Here is an 18,399-nt window from a genome sequence, read left to right on the forward strand (position 1 = left end):
ATATAGGCCATGTGCTTTTCTTGTTGTCCTACAAGAAATGCCAAGAAAGGATTTTATCCAGCAAAAAAGTGCATGAAGACTGGGATCAACACATGGCATTGGCTAGAGTTAGCAGCCCTTGAAACTTGCTAGAGAACATCATAGACACATACAAAACAGAGAATTTTTAAATCCATGTTAGGAATAAACAAAAATGTCATCCTTTGGCTGATGCAGCATTTCTCTATATGGCATACAGAGAAAACTTTTTCTCAAATATAGCAATATGGCAAATCTAAGAAATGCAAAGGCAACTTAATCAATCAGGACCTTTTTTGGTGATTGAATCTACTGGGGACTAGGTTTTAAGAAGAGAAGAAGACCAGACCTTTACTCTAATTAGTGCACACTGAAGAAGTAAATTCTAAAAACCAGAATATCTAAAAACCATAGCACAAGTGATGGATTACTGCATTCTTATTGCAAATTTTCTTATTTCCAAATGTTTGACAAACATCTCTCCAGTTGAAAACTGATTTGAAACAGTTTCAAAATTAGTTTGGAGTAAAGAAACCACTGCAGTTGATGGGATTTATAAAAAGTTTCAATATAGATAAGCTATCCTAAAACTTTGAAAATTAAACTTTAAGGAAAATGAACAAAGTTAGGTCCCTCCGAGATTTTAACTCAGATCACTGGATTCAAAGTCCAGAGTGCTCACCATTACACCATAGAACCCTTTATAATAGAATCGTCCTCTACTCAATATAGCTGATCTTTGAAATACTGAATGTTCTCCTATTTTAGGTACATTTGGCATTTTTGTGTTTGCTGATGCTTTTATGTATGGCTGGTTCACTCAGTTGGTTAGAGCGTGGAGCTAATAATGCCAAGGTCATGGGTTTGATCCCCATATAGGCCATGTGCTTTTTCTTGTTGTCCTACAAGAAATGCCAAGAAAGGATTTTATCCAGCAACAAAGTGCATGAAGACTGGGATCAACACATGGCATTGACTAGAGTTAGCAGCCCTTGAAACTTGCTAGAGAACATCATAGACACATACAAAACAGAGAATTTTTAAATCCATGTTAGGAATAAACAAAAATGTCATCCTTTGGCTGATGCAGCATTTCTCTATATGGCATACAGAGAAAACTTTTTCTCAAATATAGCAATATGGCAAATCTAAGAAATGCAAAGGCAACTTAATCAATCAGGACCTTTTTTGGTGATTGAATCTACTGGGGACTAAGTTTTAAGAAGAGAAGAAGACCAGACCTTTACTCTAAATAGTGCACACTGAAGAAGTAAATTCTAAAAACCAGAATATCTAAAAACCATAGCACAAGTGATGGATTACTGCATTCTTATTGCAACTTTTCTTATTTCCAAATGTTTGACAAACATCTCTCCAGTTGAAAACTGATTTGAAACAGTTTCAAAATTAGTTTGGAGTAAAGAAACCACTGAAGTTGATGGGATTTATAGAAAGTTTCAATATAGATAAGCTATCCTAAAACTTTGAGGAAAATGAACAAAGTTAGTTCCCACCGAGATTTGAACTCGGATCGCTGGATTTAAAGTCCAGAGTGCTCACCATTACACCATAGAACCCTTTATAATAGACTCTTCCTCTACTCAATATAGCTGATCTTTGAAATACTGAATGTTCTCCTATTTTAGGTACATTTGGCATTTTTGTGTTTGCTGATGCTTTTATGTATGGCTGGTTCACCCAGTTGGTTAGAGCGTGGAGCTAATAATGCCAAGGTCACGGGTTTGATCCCCATATAGGCCATGTGCTTTTTCTTGTTGTCCTACAAGAAATGCCAAGAAAGGATTTTATCCAGCAACAAAGTGCATGAAGACTGGGATCAACACATGGCATTGGCTAGAGTTAGCAGCCCTTGAAACTTGCTAGAGAACATCATAGACACATACAAAACAGAGAATTTTTAAATCCATGTTAGGAATAAACAAAAATGTCATCCTTTGGCTGATGCAGCATTTCTCTATATGGCATACAGAGAAAACTTTTTCTCAAATATAGCAATATGGCAAATCTAAGAAACGCAAAGGCAACTTAATCAATCAGGACCTTTTTTGGTGATTGAATCTACTGGGGTCTAGGTTTTAAGAAGAGAAGAAGACCAGACCTTTACTCTAATTAGTGCACACTGAAGAAGTAAATTCTAAAAACCAGAATATCTAAAAACCATAGCACAAGTGATGGATTACTGCATTCTTATTGCAAATTTTCTTATTTCCAAATGTTTGACAAACATCTCTCCAGTTGAAAACTGATTTGAAACAGTTTCAAAATTAGTTTGGAGTAAAGAAACCACTGCAGTTGATGGGATTTATAGAAAGTTTCAATATAGATAAGCTATCCTAAAACTTTGAAAATTAAACTTTAAGGAAAATGAACAAAGTTAGGTCCCTCCAAGATTTGAACTCAGATCACTGGATTCAAAGCCCAGAGTGCTCACCATTACACCATAGAACCCTTTATAATAGAATCTTCCTCTACTCAATATAGCTGATCTTTGAAATACTGAATGTTCTCCTATTTTAGGTACATTTGGCATTTTTGTGTTTGCTGATGCTTTTATGTATGGCTGGTTCACTCAGTTGGTTAGAGCGTGGAGCTAATAATGCCAAGGTCATGGGTTTGATCCCCATATAGGCCATGTGCTTTTTCTTGTTGTCCTACAAGAAATGCCAAGAAAGGATTTTATCCAGCAACAAAGTGCATGAAGACTGGGATCAACACATTGCATTGGCTAGAGTTAGCAGCCCTTGAAACTTGCTAGAGAACATCATAGACACATACAAAACAGAGAATTTTTAAATCCATGTTAGGAATAAACAAAAATGTCATCCTTTGGCTGATGCAGCATTTCTCTATATGGCATACAGAGAAAACTTTTTCTCAAATATAGCAATATGGCAAATCTAAGAAATGCAAAGGCAACTTAATCAATCAGGACCTTTTTTGGTGATTGAATCTACTGGGGACTAGGTTTTAAGAAGAGAAGAAGACCAGACCTTTACTCTAAATAGTGCACACTGAAGAAGTAAATTCTAAAAACCAGAATATCTAAAAACCATAGCACAAGTGATGGATTACTGCATTCTTATTGCAACTTTTCTTATTTCCAAATGTTTGACAAACATCTCTCCAGTTGAAAACTGATTTGAAACAGTTTCAAAATTAGTTTGGAGTAAAGAAACCACTGAAGTTGATGGGATTTATAGAAAGTTTCAATATAGATAAGCTATCCTAAAACTTTGAGGAAAATGAACAAAGTTAGTTCCCACCGAGATTTGAACTCGGATCGCTGGATTCAAAGTCCAGAGTGCTCACCATTATACCATAGAACCCTTTATAATAGAGTCTTCCTCTACTCAATATAGCTGATCTTTGAAATACTGAATGTTCTCCTATTTTAGGTACATTTGGCATTTTTGTGTTTGCTGATGCTTTTATGTATGGCTGGTTCACTCAGTTGGTTAGCGCGTGGAGCTAATAATGCCAAGGTCATGGGTTTGATCCCCATATAGGCCATGTGCTTTTTCTTGTTGTCCTACAAGAAATGCCAAGAAAGGATTTTATCCAGCAACAAAGTGCATGAAGACTGGGATCAACACATTGCATTGGCTAGAGTTAGCAGCCCTTGAAACTTGCTAGAGAACATCATAGACACATACAAAACATAGAATTTTTAAATCCATGTTAGGAATAAACAAAAATGTCATCCTTTGGCTGATGCAGCATTTCTCTATATGGCATACAGAGAAAACTTTTTCTCAAATATTGCAATATGGCAAATCTAAGAAATGCAAAGGCAACTTAATCAATCAGGACCTTTTTTGGTGATTGAATCTACTGGGGACTAGGTTTTAAGAAGAGAAGAAGACCAGACCTTTACTCTAAATAGTGCACACTGAAGAAGTAAATTCTAAAAACCAGAATATCTAAAAACCATAGCACAAGTGATGGATTACTGCATTCTTATTGCAACTTTTCTTATTTCCAAATGTTTGACAAACATCTCTCCAGTTGAAAACTGATTTGAAACAGTTTCAAAATTAGTTTGGAGTAAAGAAACCACTGAAGTTGATGGGATTTATAGAAAGTTTCAATATAGATAAGCTATCCTAAAACTTTGAGGAAAATGAACAAAGTTAGTTCCCACCGAGATTTGAACTCGGATCGCTGGATTCAAAGTCCAGAGTGCTCACCATTACACCATAGAACCCTTTATAATAGAGTCTTCCTCTACTCAATATAGCTGATCTTTGAAATACTGAATGTTCTCCTATTTTAGGTACATTTGGCATTTTTGTGTTTGCTGATGCTTTTATGTATGGCTGGTTCACCCAGTTGGTTAGAGCGTGGAGCTAATAATGCCAAGGTCACGGGTTTGATCCCCATATAGGCCATGTGCTTTTTCTTGTTGTCCTACAAGAAATGCCAAGAAAGGATTTTATCCAGCAACAAAGTGCATGAAGACTGGGATCAACACATGGCATTGGCTAGAGTTAGCAGCCCTTGAAACTTGCTAGAGAACATCATAGACACATACAAAACAGAGAATTTTTAAATCCATGTTAGGAATAAACAAAAATGTCATCCTTTGGCTGATGCAGCATTTCTCTATATGGCATACAGAGAAAACTTTTTCTCAAATATAGCAATATGGCAAATCTAAGAAACGGAAAGGCAACTTAATCAATCAGGACCTTTTTTGGTGATTGAATCTACTGGGGACTAGGTTTTAAGAAGAGAAGAAGACCAGACCTTTACTCTAATTAGTGCACACTGAAGAAGTAAATTCTAAAAACCAGAATATCTAAAAACCATAGCACAAGTGATGGATTACTGCATTCTTATTGCAAATTTTCTTATTTCCAAATGTTTGACAAACATCTCTCCAGTTGAAAACTGATTTGAAACAGTTTCAAAATTAGTTTGGAGTAAAGAAACCACTGAAGTTGATGGGATTTATAGAAAGTTTCAATATAGATAAGCTATCCTAAAACTTTGAAAATTAAACTTTAAGGAAAATGAACAAAGTTAGGTCCCACCGAGATTTGAACTCAGATAAGTGAAATTAAAGTCCAGAGTGCTCACCATTACACCAAAGAACCCTTTATTATAGAATCTTCCTCTACTCAATATAGCTGATCTTTGAAATACTGAATGTTCTCCTGTTTTAGGTACATTTGGCATTTTTGTGTTTGCTGATGCTTTTATGTATGGCTGGTTCACTCAGTTGGTTAGAGCATGGAGCTAATAATGCCAAAGTCACGGGTTTGATCCCCATATTGGCCATGTGCTTTTCTTGTTGTCCTACAAGAAATGCCAAGAAAGGATTTTATCCAGCAAAAAAGTGCATGAAGACTGGGATCAACACATGGCATTGGCTAGAGTTAGCAGCCCTTGAAACTTGCTAGAGAACATCATAGACACATACAAAACAGAGAATTTTTAAATCCATGTTAGGAATAAGCAAAAATGTCATCCTTTGGCTGATGCAGCATTTCTCTATATGGCATACAGAGAAAACTTTTTCTCAAATATAGCAATATGGCAAATCTAAGAAACGCAAAGGCAACTTAATCAATCAGGACCTTTTTTGGTGATTGAATCTACTGGGGACTAGGTTTTAAGAAGAGAAGAAGACCAGACCTTTACTCTAATTAGTGCACACTGAAGAAGTAAATTCTAAAAACCAGAATATCTAAAAACCATAGCACAAGCGATGGATTACTGCATTCTTATTGCAAATTTTCTTATTTCCAAATGTTTGACAAACATCTCTCCAGTTGAAAACTGATTTGAAACAGTTTCAAAATTAGTTTGGAGTAAAGAAACCACTGCAGTTGATGGGATTTATAGAAAGTTTCAATATAGATAAGCTATCATAAAACTTTGAAAATTAAACTTTAAGGAAAATGAACAAAGTTAGGTCCCTCCAAGATTTGAACTCAGATCACTGGATTCAAAGTCCAGAGTGCTCACCATTACACCATAGAACCCTTTATAATAGAATCTTCCTCTACTCAATATAGCTGATCTTTGAAATACTGAATGTTCTCCTATTTTAGGTACATTTGGCATTTTTGTGTTTGCTGATGCTTTTATGTATGGCTGGTTCACTCAGTTGGTTAGAGCGTGGATCTAATAATGCCAAGGTCATGGGTTTGATCCCCATATAGGCCATGTGCTTTTTCTTGTTGTCCTACAAGAAATGCCAAGAAAGGATTTTATCCAGCAACAAAGTGCATGAAGACTGGGATCAACACATTGCATTGGCTAGAGTTAGCAGCCCTTGAAACTTGCTAGAGAACATCATAGACACATACAAAACAGAGAATTTTTAAATCCATGTTAGGAATAAACAAAAATGTCATCCTTTGGCTGATGCAGCATTTCTCTATATGGCATACAGAGAAAACTTTTTCTCAAATATAGCAATATGGCAAATCTAAGAAATGCAAAGGCAACTTAATCAATCAGGACCTTTTTTGGTGATTGAATCTACTGGGGACTAGGTTTTAAGAAGAGAAGAAGACCAGACCTTTACTCTAAATAGTGCACACTGAAGAAGTAAATTCTAAAAACCAGAATATCTAAAAACCATAGCACAAGTGATGGATTACTGCATTCTTATTGCAACTTTTCTTATTTCCAAATGTTTGACAAACATCTCTCCAGTTGAAAACTGATTTGAAACAGTTTCAAAATTAGTTTGGAGTAAAGAAACCACTGAAGTTGATGGGATTTATAGAAAGTTTCAATATAGATAAGCTATCCTAAAACTTTGAGGAAAATGAACAAAGTTAGTTCCCACCGAGATTTGAACTCGGATCGCTGGATTTAAAGTCCAGAGTGCTCACCATTACACCATAGAACCCTTTATAATAGACTCTTCCTCTACTCAATATAGCTGATCTTTGAAATACTGAATGTTCTCCTATTTTAGGTACATTTGGCATTTTTGTGTTTGCTGATGCTTTTATGTATGGCTGGTTCACCCAGTTGGTTAGAGCGTGGAGCTAATAATGCCAAGGTCACGGGTTTGATCCCCATATAGGCCATGTGCTTTTTCTTGTTGTCCTACAAGAAATGCCAAGAAAGGATTTTATCCAGCAACAAAGTGCATGAAGACTGGGATCAACACATGGCATTGGCTAGAGTTAGCAGCCCTTGAAACTTGCTAGAGAACATCATAGACACATACAAAACAGAGAATTTTTAAATCCATGTTAGGAATAAACAAAAATGTCATCCTTTGGCTGATGCAGCATTTCTCTATATGGCATACAGAGAAAACTTTTTCTCAAATATAGCAATATGGCAAATCTAAGAAACGCAAAGGCAACTTAATCAATCAGGACCTTTTTTGGTGATTGAATCTACTGGGGTCTAGGTTTTAAGAAGAGAAGAAGACCAGACCTTTACTCTAATTAGTGCACACTGAAGAAGTAAATTCTAAAAACCAGAATATCTAAAAACCATAGCACAAGTGATGGATTACTGCATTCTTATTGCAAATTTTCTTATTTCCAAATGTTTGACAAACATCTCTCCAGTTGAAAACTGATTTGAAACAGTTTCAAAATTAGTTTGGAGTAAAGAAACCACTGCAGTTGATGGGATTTATAGAAAGTTTCAATATAGATAAGCTATCCTAAAACTTTGAAAATTAAACTTTAAGGAAAATGAACAAAGTTAGGTCCCTCCAAGATTTGAACTCAGATCACTGGATTCAAAGCCCAGAGTGCTCACCATTACACCATAGAACCCTTTATAATAGAATCTTCCTCTACTCAATATAGCTGATCTTTGAAATACTGAATGTTCTCCTATTTTAGGTACATTTGGCATTTTTGTGTTTGCTGATGCTTTTATGTATGGCTGGTTCACTCAGTTGGTTAGAGCGTGGAGCTAATAATGCCAAGGTCATGGGTTTGATCCCCATATAGGCCATGTGCTTTTTCTTGTTGTCCTACAAGAAATGCCAAGAAAGGATTTTATCCAGCAACAAAGTGCATGAAGACTGGGATCAACACATTGCATTGGCTAGAGTTAGCAGCCCTTGAAACTTGCTAGAGAACATCATAGACACATACAAAACAGAGAATTTTTAAATCCATGTTAGGAATAAACAAAAATGTCATCCTTTGGCTGATGCAGCATTTCTCTATATGGCATACAGAGAAAACTTTTTCTCAAATATAGCAATATGGCAAATCTAAGAAATGCAAAGGCAACTTAATCAATCAGGACCTTTTTTGGTGATTGAATCTACTGGGGACTAGGTTTTAAGAAGAGAAGAAGACCAGACCTTTACTCTAAATAGTGCACACTGAAGAAGTAAATTCTAAAAACCAGAATATCTAAAAACCATAGCACAAGTGATGGATTACTGCATTCTTATTGCAACTTTTCTTATTTCCAAATGTTTGACAAACATCTCTCCAGTTGAAAACTGATTTGAAACAGTTTCAAAATTAGTTTGGAGTAAAGAAACCACTGAAGTTGATGGGATTTATAGAAAGTTTCAATATAGATAAGCTATCCTAAAACTTTGAGGAAAATGAACAAAGTTAGTTCCCACCGAGATTTGAACTCGGATCGCTGGATTCAAAGTCCAGAGTGCTCACCATTAAACCATAGAACCCTTTATAATAGAGTCTTCCTCTACTCAATATAGCTGATCTTTGAAATACTGAATGTTCTCCTATTTTAGGTACATTTGGCATTTTTGTGTTTGCTGATGCTTTTATGTATGGCTGGTTCACTCAGTTGGTTAGAGCGTGGAGCTAATAATGCCAAGGTCATGGGTTTGATCCCCATATAGGCCATGTGCTTTTTCTTGTTGTCCTACAAGAAATGCCAAGAAAGGATTTTATCCAGCAACAAAGTGCATGAAGACTGGGATCAACACATTGCATTGGCTAGAGTTAGCAGCCCTTGAAACTTGCTAGAGAACATCATAGACACATACAAAACATAGAATTTTTAAATCCATGTTAGGAATAAACAAAAATGTCATCCTTTGGCTGATGCAGCATTTCTCTATATGGCATACAGAGAAAACTTTTTCTCAAATATTGCAATATGGCAAATCTAAGAAATGCAAAGGCAACTTAATCAATCAGGACCTTTTTTGGTGATTGAATCTACTGGGGACTAGGTTTTAAGAAGAGAAGAAGACCAGACCTTTACTCTAAATAGTGCACACTGAAGAAGTAAATTCTAAAAACCAGAATATCTAAAAACCATAGCACAAGTGATGGATTACTGCATTCTTATTGCAACTTTTCTTATTTCCAAATGTTTGACAAACATCTCTCCAGTTGAAAACTGATTTGAAACAGTTTCAAAATTAGTTTGGAGTAAAGAAACCACTGAAGTTGATGGGATTTATAGAAAGTTTCAATATAGATAAGCTATCCTAAAACTTTGAGGAAAATGAACAAAGTTAGTTCCCACCGAGATTTGAACTCGGATCTCTGGATTCAAAGTCCAGAGTGCTCACCATTACACCATAGAACCCTTTATAATAGAGTCTTCCTCTACTCAATATAGCTGATCTTTGAAATACTGAATGTTCTCCTATTTTAGGTACATTTGGCATTTTTGTGTTTGCTGATGCTTTTATGTATGGCTGGTTCACCCAGTTGGTTAGAGCGTGGAGCTAATAATGCCAAGGTCACGGGTTTGATCCCCATATAGGCCATGTGCTTTTTCTTGTTGTCCTACAAGAAATGCCAAGAAAGGATTTTATCCAGCAACAAAGTGCATGAAGACTGGGATCAACACATGGCATTGGCTAGAGTTAGCAGCCCTTGAAACTTGCTAGAGAACATCATAGACACATACAAAACAGAGAATTTTTAAATCCATGTTAGGAATAAACAAAAATGTCATCCTTTGGCTGATGCAGCATTTCTCTATATGGCATACAGAGAAAACTTTTTCTCAAATATAGCAATATGGCAAATCTAAGAAACGCAAAGGCAACTTAATCAATCAGGACCTTTTTTGGTGATTGAATCTACTGGGTACTAGGTTTTAAGAAGAGAAGAAGACCAGACCTTTACTCTAATTAGTGCACACTGAAGAAGTAAATTCTAAAAACCAGAATATCTAAAAACCATAGCACAAGCGATGGATTACTGCATTCTTATTGCAAATTTTCTTATTTCCAAATGTTTGACAAACATCTCTCCAGTTGAAAACTGATTTGAAACAGTTTCAAAATTAGTTTGGAGTAAAGAAACCACTGCAGTTGATGGGATTTATAGAAAGTTTCAATATAGATAAGCTATCCTAAAACTTTGAAAATTAAACTTTAAGGAAAATGAACAAAGTTAGGTCCCTCCAAGATTTGAACTCAGATCACTGGATTCAAAGTCCAGAGCGCTCACCATTACACCATAGAACCCTTTATAATAGAATCTTCCTCTACTCAATATAGCTGATCTTTGAAATACTGAATGTTCTCCTATTTTAGGTACATTTGGCATTTTTGTGTTTGCTGATGCTTTTATGTATGGCTGGTTCACTCAGTTGGTTAGAGCGTGGAGCTAATAATGCCAAGGTCATGGGTTTGATCCCCATATAGGCCATGTGCTTTTTCTTGTTGTCCTACAAGAAATGCCAAGAAAGGATTTTATCCAGCAACAAAGTGCATGAAGACTGGGATCAACACATTGCATTGGCTAGAGTTAGCAGCCCTTGAAACTTGCTAGAGAACATCATAGACACATACAAAACAGAGAATTTTTAAATCCATGTTAGGAATAAACAAAAATGTCATCCTTTGGCTGATGCAGCATTTCTCTATATGGCATACAGAGAAAACATTTTCTCAAATATAGCAATATGGCAAATCTAAGAAATGCAAAGGCAACTTAATCAATCAGGACCTTTTTTGGTGATTGAATCTACTGGGGACTAGGTTTTAAGAAGAGAAGAAGACCAGACCTTTACTCTAAATAGTGCACACTGAAGAAGTAAATTCTAAAAACCAGAATATCTAAAAACCATAGCACAAGTGATGGATTACTGCATTCTTATTGCAACTTTTCTTATTTCCAAATGTTTGACAAACATCTCTCCAGTTGAAAACTGATTTGAAACAGTTTCAAAATTAGTTTGGAGTAAAGAAACCACTGAAGTTGATGGGATTTATAGAAAGTTTCAATATAGATAAGCTATCCTAAAACTTTGAGGAAAATGAACAAAGTTAGTTCCCACCGAGATTTGAACTCGGATCGCTGGATTCAAAGTTCAGAGTGCTCACCATTATACCATAGAACCCTTTATAATAGAATCTTCCTCTACTCAATATAGCTGATCTTTGAAATACTGAATGTTCTCCTATTTTAGGTACATTTGGCATTTTTGTGTTTGCTGATGCTTTTATGTATGGCTGGTTCACTCAGTTGGTTAGAGCGTGGAGCTAATAATGCCAAGGTCATGGGTTTGATCCCCATATAGGCCATGTGCTTTTTCTTGTTGTCCTACAAGAAATGCCAAGAAAGGATTTTATCCAGCAACAAAGTGCATGAAGACTGGGATCAACACATTGCATTGGCTAGAGTTAGCAGCACTTGAAACTTGCTAGAGAACATCATAGACACATACAAAACATAGAATTTTTAAATCCATGTTAGGAATAAACAAAAATGTCATCCTTTGGCTGATGCAGCATTTCTCTATATGGCATACAGAGAAAACTTTTTCTCAAATATAGCAATATGGCAAATTTAAGAAATGCAAAGGCAACTTAATCAATCAGGACCTTTTTTGGTGATTGAATCTACTGGGGACTAGGTTTTAAGAAGAGAAGAAGACCAGACCTTTACTCTAAATAGTGCACACTGAAGAAGTAAATTCTAAAAACCAGAATATCTAAAAACCATAGCACAAGTGATGGATTACTGCATTCTTATTGCAACTTTTCTTATTTCCAAATGTTTGACAAACATCTCTCCAGTTGAAAACTGATTTGAAACAGTTTCAAAATTAGTTTGGAGTAAAGAAACCACTGAAGTTGATGGGATTTATAGAAAGTTTCAATATAGATAAGCTATCCTAAAACTTTGAGGAAAATGAACAAAGTTAGTTCCCACCGAGACTTGAACTCGGATCGCTGGATTCAAAGTCCAGAGTGCTCACCATTACACCATATAACCCTTTATAATAGAGTCTTCCTCTACTCAATATAGCTGATCTTTGAAATACTGAATGTTCTTCTATTTTAGGTACATTTGGCATTTTTGTGTTTGCTGATGCTTTTATGTATGGCTGGTTCACCCAGTTGGTTAGAGCGTGGAGCTAATAATGCCAAGGTCACGGGTTTGATCCCCATATAGGCCATGTGCTTTTTCTTGTTGTCCTACAAGAAATGCCAAGAAAGGATTTTATCCAGCAACAAAGTGCATGAAGACTGGGATCAACACATGGCATTGGCTAGAGTTAGCAGCCCTTGAAACTTGCTAGAGAACATCATAGACACATACAAAACAGAGAATTTTTAAATCCATGTTAGGAATAAACAAAAATGTCATCCTTTGGCTGATGCAGCATTTCTCTATATGGCATACAGAGAAAACTTTTTCTCAAATATAGCAATATGGCAAATCTAAGAAACGGAAAGGCAACTTAATCAATCAGGACCTTTTTTGGTGATTGAATCTACTGGGGACTAGGTTTTAAGAAGAGAAGAAGACCAGACCTTTACTCTAATTAGTGCACACTGAAGAAGTAAATTCTAAAAACCAGAATATCTAAAAACCATAGCACAACTGATGGATTACTGCATTCTTATTGCAAATTTTCTTATTTCCAAATGTTTGACAAACATCTCTCCAGTTGAAAACTGATTTGAAACAGTTTCAAAATTAGTTTGGAGTAAAGAAACCACTGAAGTTGATGGGATTTATAGAAAGTTTCAATATAGATAAGCTATCCTAAAACTTTGAAAATTAAACTTTAAGGAAAATGAACAAAGTTAGGTCCCACCGAGATTTGAACTCAGATAAGTGAATTTAAAGTCCAGAGTGCTCACCATTACACCATAGAACCCTTTATTATAGAATCTTCCTCTACTCAATATAGCTGATCTTTGAAATACTGAATGTTCTCCTGTTTTAGGTACATTTGGCATTTTTGTGTTTGCTGATGCTTTTATGTATGGCTGGTTCACTCAGTTGGTTAGAGCATGGAGCTAATAATGCCAAAGTCACGGGTTTGATCCCCATATAGGCCATGTGCTTTTCTTGTTGTCCTACAAGAAATGCCAAGAAAGGATTTTATCCAGCAAAAAAGTGCATGAAGACTGGGATCAACACATGGCATTGGCTAGAGTTAGCAGCCCTTGAAACTTGCTAGAGAACATCATAGACACATACAAAACAGAGAATTTTTAAATCCATGTTAGGAATAAGCAAAAATGTCATCCTTTGGCTGATGCAGCATTTCTCTATATGGCATACAGAGAAAACTTTTTCTCAAATATAGCAATATGGCAAATCTAAGAAACGCAAAGGCAACTTAATCAATCAGGACCTTTTTTGGTGATTGAATCTACTGGGGACTAGGTTTTAAGAAGAGAAGAAGACCAGACCTTTACTCTAATTAGTGCACACTGAAGAAGTAAATTTTAAAAACCAGAATATCTAAAAACCATAGCACAAGCGATGGATTACTGCATTCTTATTGCAAATTTTCTTATTTCCAAATGTTTGACAAACATCTCTCCAGTTGAAAACTGATTTGAAACAGTTTCAAAATTAGTTTGGAGTAAAGAAACCACTGCAGTTGATGGGATTTATAGAAAGTTTCAATATAGATAAGCTATCCTAAAACTTTGAAAATTAAACTTTAAGGAAAATAAACAAAGTTAGGTCCCACCGAGATTTGAACTCAGATCACTGGATTCAAAGTCCAGAGTGCTCACCATTACACCATAGAACTCTTTATAATAAAATCTTCCTCTACTCAATATAGCTGATCTTTGAAATACTGAATGTTCTCCTATTTTAGGTACATTTGGCATTTTTGTGTTTGCTGATGCTTTTATGTATGGATGGTTCACTCAGTTGGTTAGAGCATGGAGCTAATAATGCCAAGGTCAAGGGTTTGATCCCCATATAGGCCATGTGCTTTTTCTTGTTGTCCTACAAGAAATGCCAAGAAAGGATTTTATCCAGCAACAAAGTGCATGAAGACTGGGATCAACACATGGCATTGGCTAGAGTTAGCAGCCCTTGAAACTTGCTAGAGAACATCATAGACACATACAAAACAGAGAATTTTTAAATCCATGTTAGGAATAAACAAAAATGTCATCCTTTGGCTGATGCAGCATTTCTCTATATGGCATACAGAGAAAACTTTTTCTCAAATATAGCAATATGGCAAATCTAAGAAATGCAAAGGCAACTTAATCAATCAGGACCTTTTTTGGTGATTGAATCTACTGGGGACTAGGTTTTAAGAAGAGAAGAAGACCAGACCTTTACTCTAATTAGTGCACACTGAAGAAGTAAATTCTAAAAACCAGAATATCTAAAAACCATAGCACAAGTGATGGATTACTGCATTCTTATTGCAAATTTTCTTATTTCCAAATGTTTGACAAACATCTCTCCAGTTGAAAACTGATTTGAAACAGTTTCAAAATTAGTTTGGAGTAAAGAAACCACTGAAGTTGATGGGATTTATAGAAAGTTTCAATATAGATAAGCTATCCTAAAACTTTGAAAATTAAACTTTAAGGAAAATGAACAAAGTTAGTTCCCACCGAGATTTGAACTCGGATCACTGGATTCAAAGTCCAGAGTGCTCACCATTACACCATAGAACCCTTTATAATAGAGTCTTCCTCTACTCAATATAGCTGATCTTTGAAATACTGAATGTTCTCCTATTTTAGGTACATTTGGCATTTTTGTGTTTGCTGATGCTTTTATGTATGGCTGGTTCACCCAGTTGGTTAGAGCGTGGAGCTAATAATGCCAAGGTCACGGGTTTGATCCTCGTATAGGCCATGTGCTTTTTCTTGTTGTCCTACAAGAAATGCCAAGAAAGGATTTTGTCCAGCAACAAAGTGCATGAAGACTGGGATCAACACATGGCATTGGCTAGAGTTAGCAGCCCTTGAAACTTGCTAGAGAACATCATAGACACATACAAAACAGAGAATTTTTAAATCCATGTTAGGAATAAACAAAAATGTCATCCTTTGGCTGATGCAGCATTTCTCTATATGGTATACAGAGAAAACTTTTTCTCAAATATTGCAATATGGCAAATCTAAGAAATGCAAAGGCAACTTAATCAATCAGGACCTTTTTTGGTGATTGAATCTACTGGGGACTAGGTTTTAAGAAGAGAAGAAGACCAGACCTTTACTCTAATTAGTGCACACTGAAGAAGTAAATTCTAAAAACCAGAATATCTAAAAACCATAGCACAAGTGATGGATTACTGCATTCTTATTGCAAATTTTTTTATTTCCAAATGTTTGACAAACATCTCTCCAGTTGAAAACTGATTTGAAACAGTTTCAAAATTAGTTTGGAGTAAAGAAACCACTGAAGTTGATGGGATTTATAGAAAGTTTCAATATAGATAAGCTATCCTAAAACTTTGAAAATTAAACTTTAAGGAAAATGAACAAAGTTAGGTCCCACCGAGATTTGAACTCGGATCACTGGATTCAAAGTCCAGAGTGCTCACTATTACACCATAGAACCCTTTATTATAGAATCTTCCTCTACTCAATATAGCTGATCTTTGAAATACTGAATGTTCTCCTGTTTTAGGTACATTTGGCATTTTTGTGTTTGCTGATGCTTTTATGTATGGCTGGTTCACTCAGTTGGTTAGAGTGTGGAGCTAATAATGCCAAAGTCATGGGTTTGATCCCCATATAGGCCATGTGCTTTTTCTTGTTGTCCTACAAGAAATGCCAAGAAAGGATTTTGTCCAGCAACAAAGTGCATGAAGACTGGGATCAACACATGGCATTGGCTAGAGTTAGCAGCCCTTGAAACTTGCTAGAGAACATCATAGACACATACAAAACAGAGAATTTTTAAATCCATGTTAGGAATAAACAAAAATGTCATCCTTTGGCTGATGCAGCATTTCTCTATATGTTATACAGAGAAAACTTTTTCTCAAATATTGCAATATGGCAAATCTAAGAAATGCAAAGGCAACTTAATCAATCAGGACCTTTTTTGGTGATTGAATCTACTGGGGACTAGGTTTTAAGAAGAGAAGAAGACCAGACCTTTACTCTAATTAGTGCACACTGAAGAAGTAAATTCTAAAAACCAGAATATCTAAAAACCATAGCACAAGTGATGGATTACTGCATTCTTATTGCAAATTTTCTTATTTCCAAATGTTTGACAAACATCTCTCCAGTTGAAAACTGATTTGAAACAGTTTCAAAATTAGTTTGGAGTAAAGAAACCACTGAAGTTGATGGGATTTATAGAAAGTTTCAATATAGATAAGCTATCCTAAAACTTTGAAAATAAAACTTTAAGGAAAATGAACAAAGTTAGGTCCCACTGAGATTTGAACTCGGATCACTGGATTCAAAGTCCAGAGTGCTCACTATTACACCATAGAACCCTTTATTATAGAATCTTCTTCTACTCAATATAGCTGATCTTTGAAATACTGAATGTTCTCCTGTTTTAGGTACATTTGGCATTTTTGTGTTTGCTGATGCTTTTACGTATGGCCGGTTTGCTCAGTTGGTTAGAGCGTGGAGCTAATAATGCCAAGGTCACGGGTTTGATCCCCATATAAGCCATGTGCTTTTTCTTGTTATCCTACAAGAAATGCCAAGAAAGGATTTTATCCAGCAACAAAGTGCATGAAGAGTGGGATCAACACATGGCATTGGCTAGAGTTAGCAGCCCTTGAAACTTGCTAGAGAACATCATAGACACATACAAAACAGAGAATTTTTAAATCCATGTTAGGAATAAACAAAAATGTCATCCTTTGGCTTATGCAGCATTTCTCTATATGGCATACAGAGAAAACTTTTCTCAAATATTGCAATATGGCAAATCTAAGAAATGCAAAGGCAACTTAATCAATCAGGACTTTTTTTGGTGAATGAATCTACTGGGGACTAGGTTTTAAGAAGAGAAGAAGACCAGACCTTTACTCTAATTAGTGCACACTGAAGAAGAAACTTCTAAAAACCAGAATATCTAAAAACCATAGCACAAGTGATGGATTACTGCATTCTTTTTGCAAATTTTATTATTTCCAAATGTTTGACAAACATCTCTCCAGTTGAGAACTGAATTGAAACAGTTTCAAAATTAGTTTGGAGTAAAGAAACCACTGAAGTTGATGGGATTATAGAAAGTTTCAATATAGATAAGCTATCATAAAACTTTGAAAATTAAACTTTAAGGAAAATGAACAAAGTTAAGTCCCACAGAGATTTGAACTCGGATCACTGGATTCAAAGTCCTGAGTGCTCACCGTTACACCATAGAACCCTTTATTATAGAATCTTCCTCTACTCAATATAGCTGATCTTTGAAATACTGAATGTTCTCCTGTTATAGGTACTATTGGCATTTTTGTGTTTGCTGATGCTTTTATGTATGGCTGGTTCACTCAGTTGGTTAGAGTGTGGAGCTAATAATGCCAAAGTCACGGGTTTGATCCCCATATAGGCCATGTGCTTTTCGTGTTGTCCTATAAGAAATGCCAAGAAAGGATTTTATCCAGCAAAAAAGTGCATGAAGACTGGGATCAACACATGGCATTGGCTAGAGTTAGCAGCCGTTGAAACTTGCTAGAGAACATCATAGACACATACAAAACAGAGAATTTTTAAATCCATGTTAGGAATAAACAAAAATGTCATCCTTTGGCTGATGCAGCATTTCTCTATATGGCATACAGAGAAAACTTTTTCTCAAATATAGCAATATGGCAAATCTAAGAAATGCAATGGCAACTTAATCAATCAGGACCTTTTTTGGTGATTGAATCTACTGGGGACTAGGTTTTAAGAAGAGAAGAAGACCAGACCTTTACTCTAATTAGTGCACACTGAAGAAGTAACTTCTAAAAACCAGAATATCTAAAAACCATAGCACAAGTGATGGATTACTGCATTCTTATTGCAACTTTTCTTATTTCCAAATGTTTGACAAACATCTCTCCAGTTGAAAACTGATTTGAAACAGTTTCAAAATTAGTTTGGAGTAAAGAAACCACTGAAGTTGATGGGATTTATAGAAAGTTTCAATATAGATAAGCTATCATAAAACTTTGAAAATTAAACTTTAAGGCAAATGAACAAAGTTAGGTCCCACCGAGATTTGAATTTGGATCACT

General features: G+C 35.6%; 7 non-coding genes across 7 annotated transcripts; all 7 read right to left on the reverse strand.

The window, feature by feature from the left end:
• Window positions 1–3,293: 3,293 nt before the first annotated feature.
• Window positions 3,294–3,365, reverse strand: TRNAQ-UUG (transfer RNA glutamine (anticodon UUG)). Its single transcript has one exon. It is a non-coding gene; the product is annotated as a tRNA-Gln (tRNA).
• Window positions 3,366–4,171: 806 nt separating this feature from the next.
• Window positions 4,172–4,243, reverse strand: TRNAQ-UUG (transfer RNA glutamine (anticodon UUG)). Its single transcript has one exon. It is a non-coding gene; the product is annotated as a tRNA-Gln (tRNA).
• A 5,237-nt stretch (window positions 4,244–9,480) lies between these two features.
• TRNAQ-UUG (transfer RNA glutamine (anticodon UUG)) lies at window positions 9,481–9,552 on the reverse strand. The gene has a single exon. It is a non-coding gene; the product is annotated as a tRNA-Gln (tRNA).
• A 4,359-nt stretch (window positions 9,553–13,911) lies between these two features.
• On the reverse strand, window positions 13,912–13,983 carry TRNAQ-UUG (transfer RNA glutamine (anticodon UUG)). Its single transcript has one exon. It is a non-coding gene; the product is annotated as a tRNA-Gln (tRNA).
• An 820-nt stretch (window positions 13,984–14,803) lies between these two features.
• Window positions 14,804–14,875, reverse strand: TRNAQ-UUG (transfer RNA glutamine (anticodon UUG)). Its single transcript has one exon. It is a non-coding gene; the product is annotated as a tRNA-Gln (tRNA).
• Window positions 14,876–15,695: 820 nt separating this feature from the next.
• On the reverse strand, window positions 15,696–15,767 carry TRNAQ-UUG (transfer RNA glutamine (anticodon UUG)). Its single transcript has one exon. It is a non-coding gene; the product is annotated as a tRNA-Gln (tRNA).
• An 820-nt stretch (window positions 15,768–16,587) lies between these two features.
• On the reverse strand, window positions 16,588–16,659 carry TRNAQ-UUG (transfer RNA glutamine (anticodon UUG)). Its single transcript has one exon. It is a non-coding gene; the product is annotated as a tRNA-Gln (tRNA).
• Between the last annotated feature and the right edge of the window lie 1,740 nt (window positions 16,660–18,399).

The sequence above is a fragment of the Taudactylus pleione genome, unplaced genomic scaffold (assembly GCF_031769625.1).
Source record: "Taudactylus pleione unplaced genomic scaffold, aTauple2 ptg000085l, whole genome shotgun sequence".
Taxonomy (NCBI): domain Eukaryota; kingdom Metazoa; phylum Chordata; class Amphibia; order Anura; family Myobatrachidae; genus Taudactylus; species Taudactylus pleione.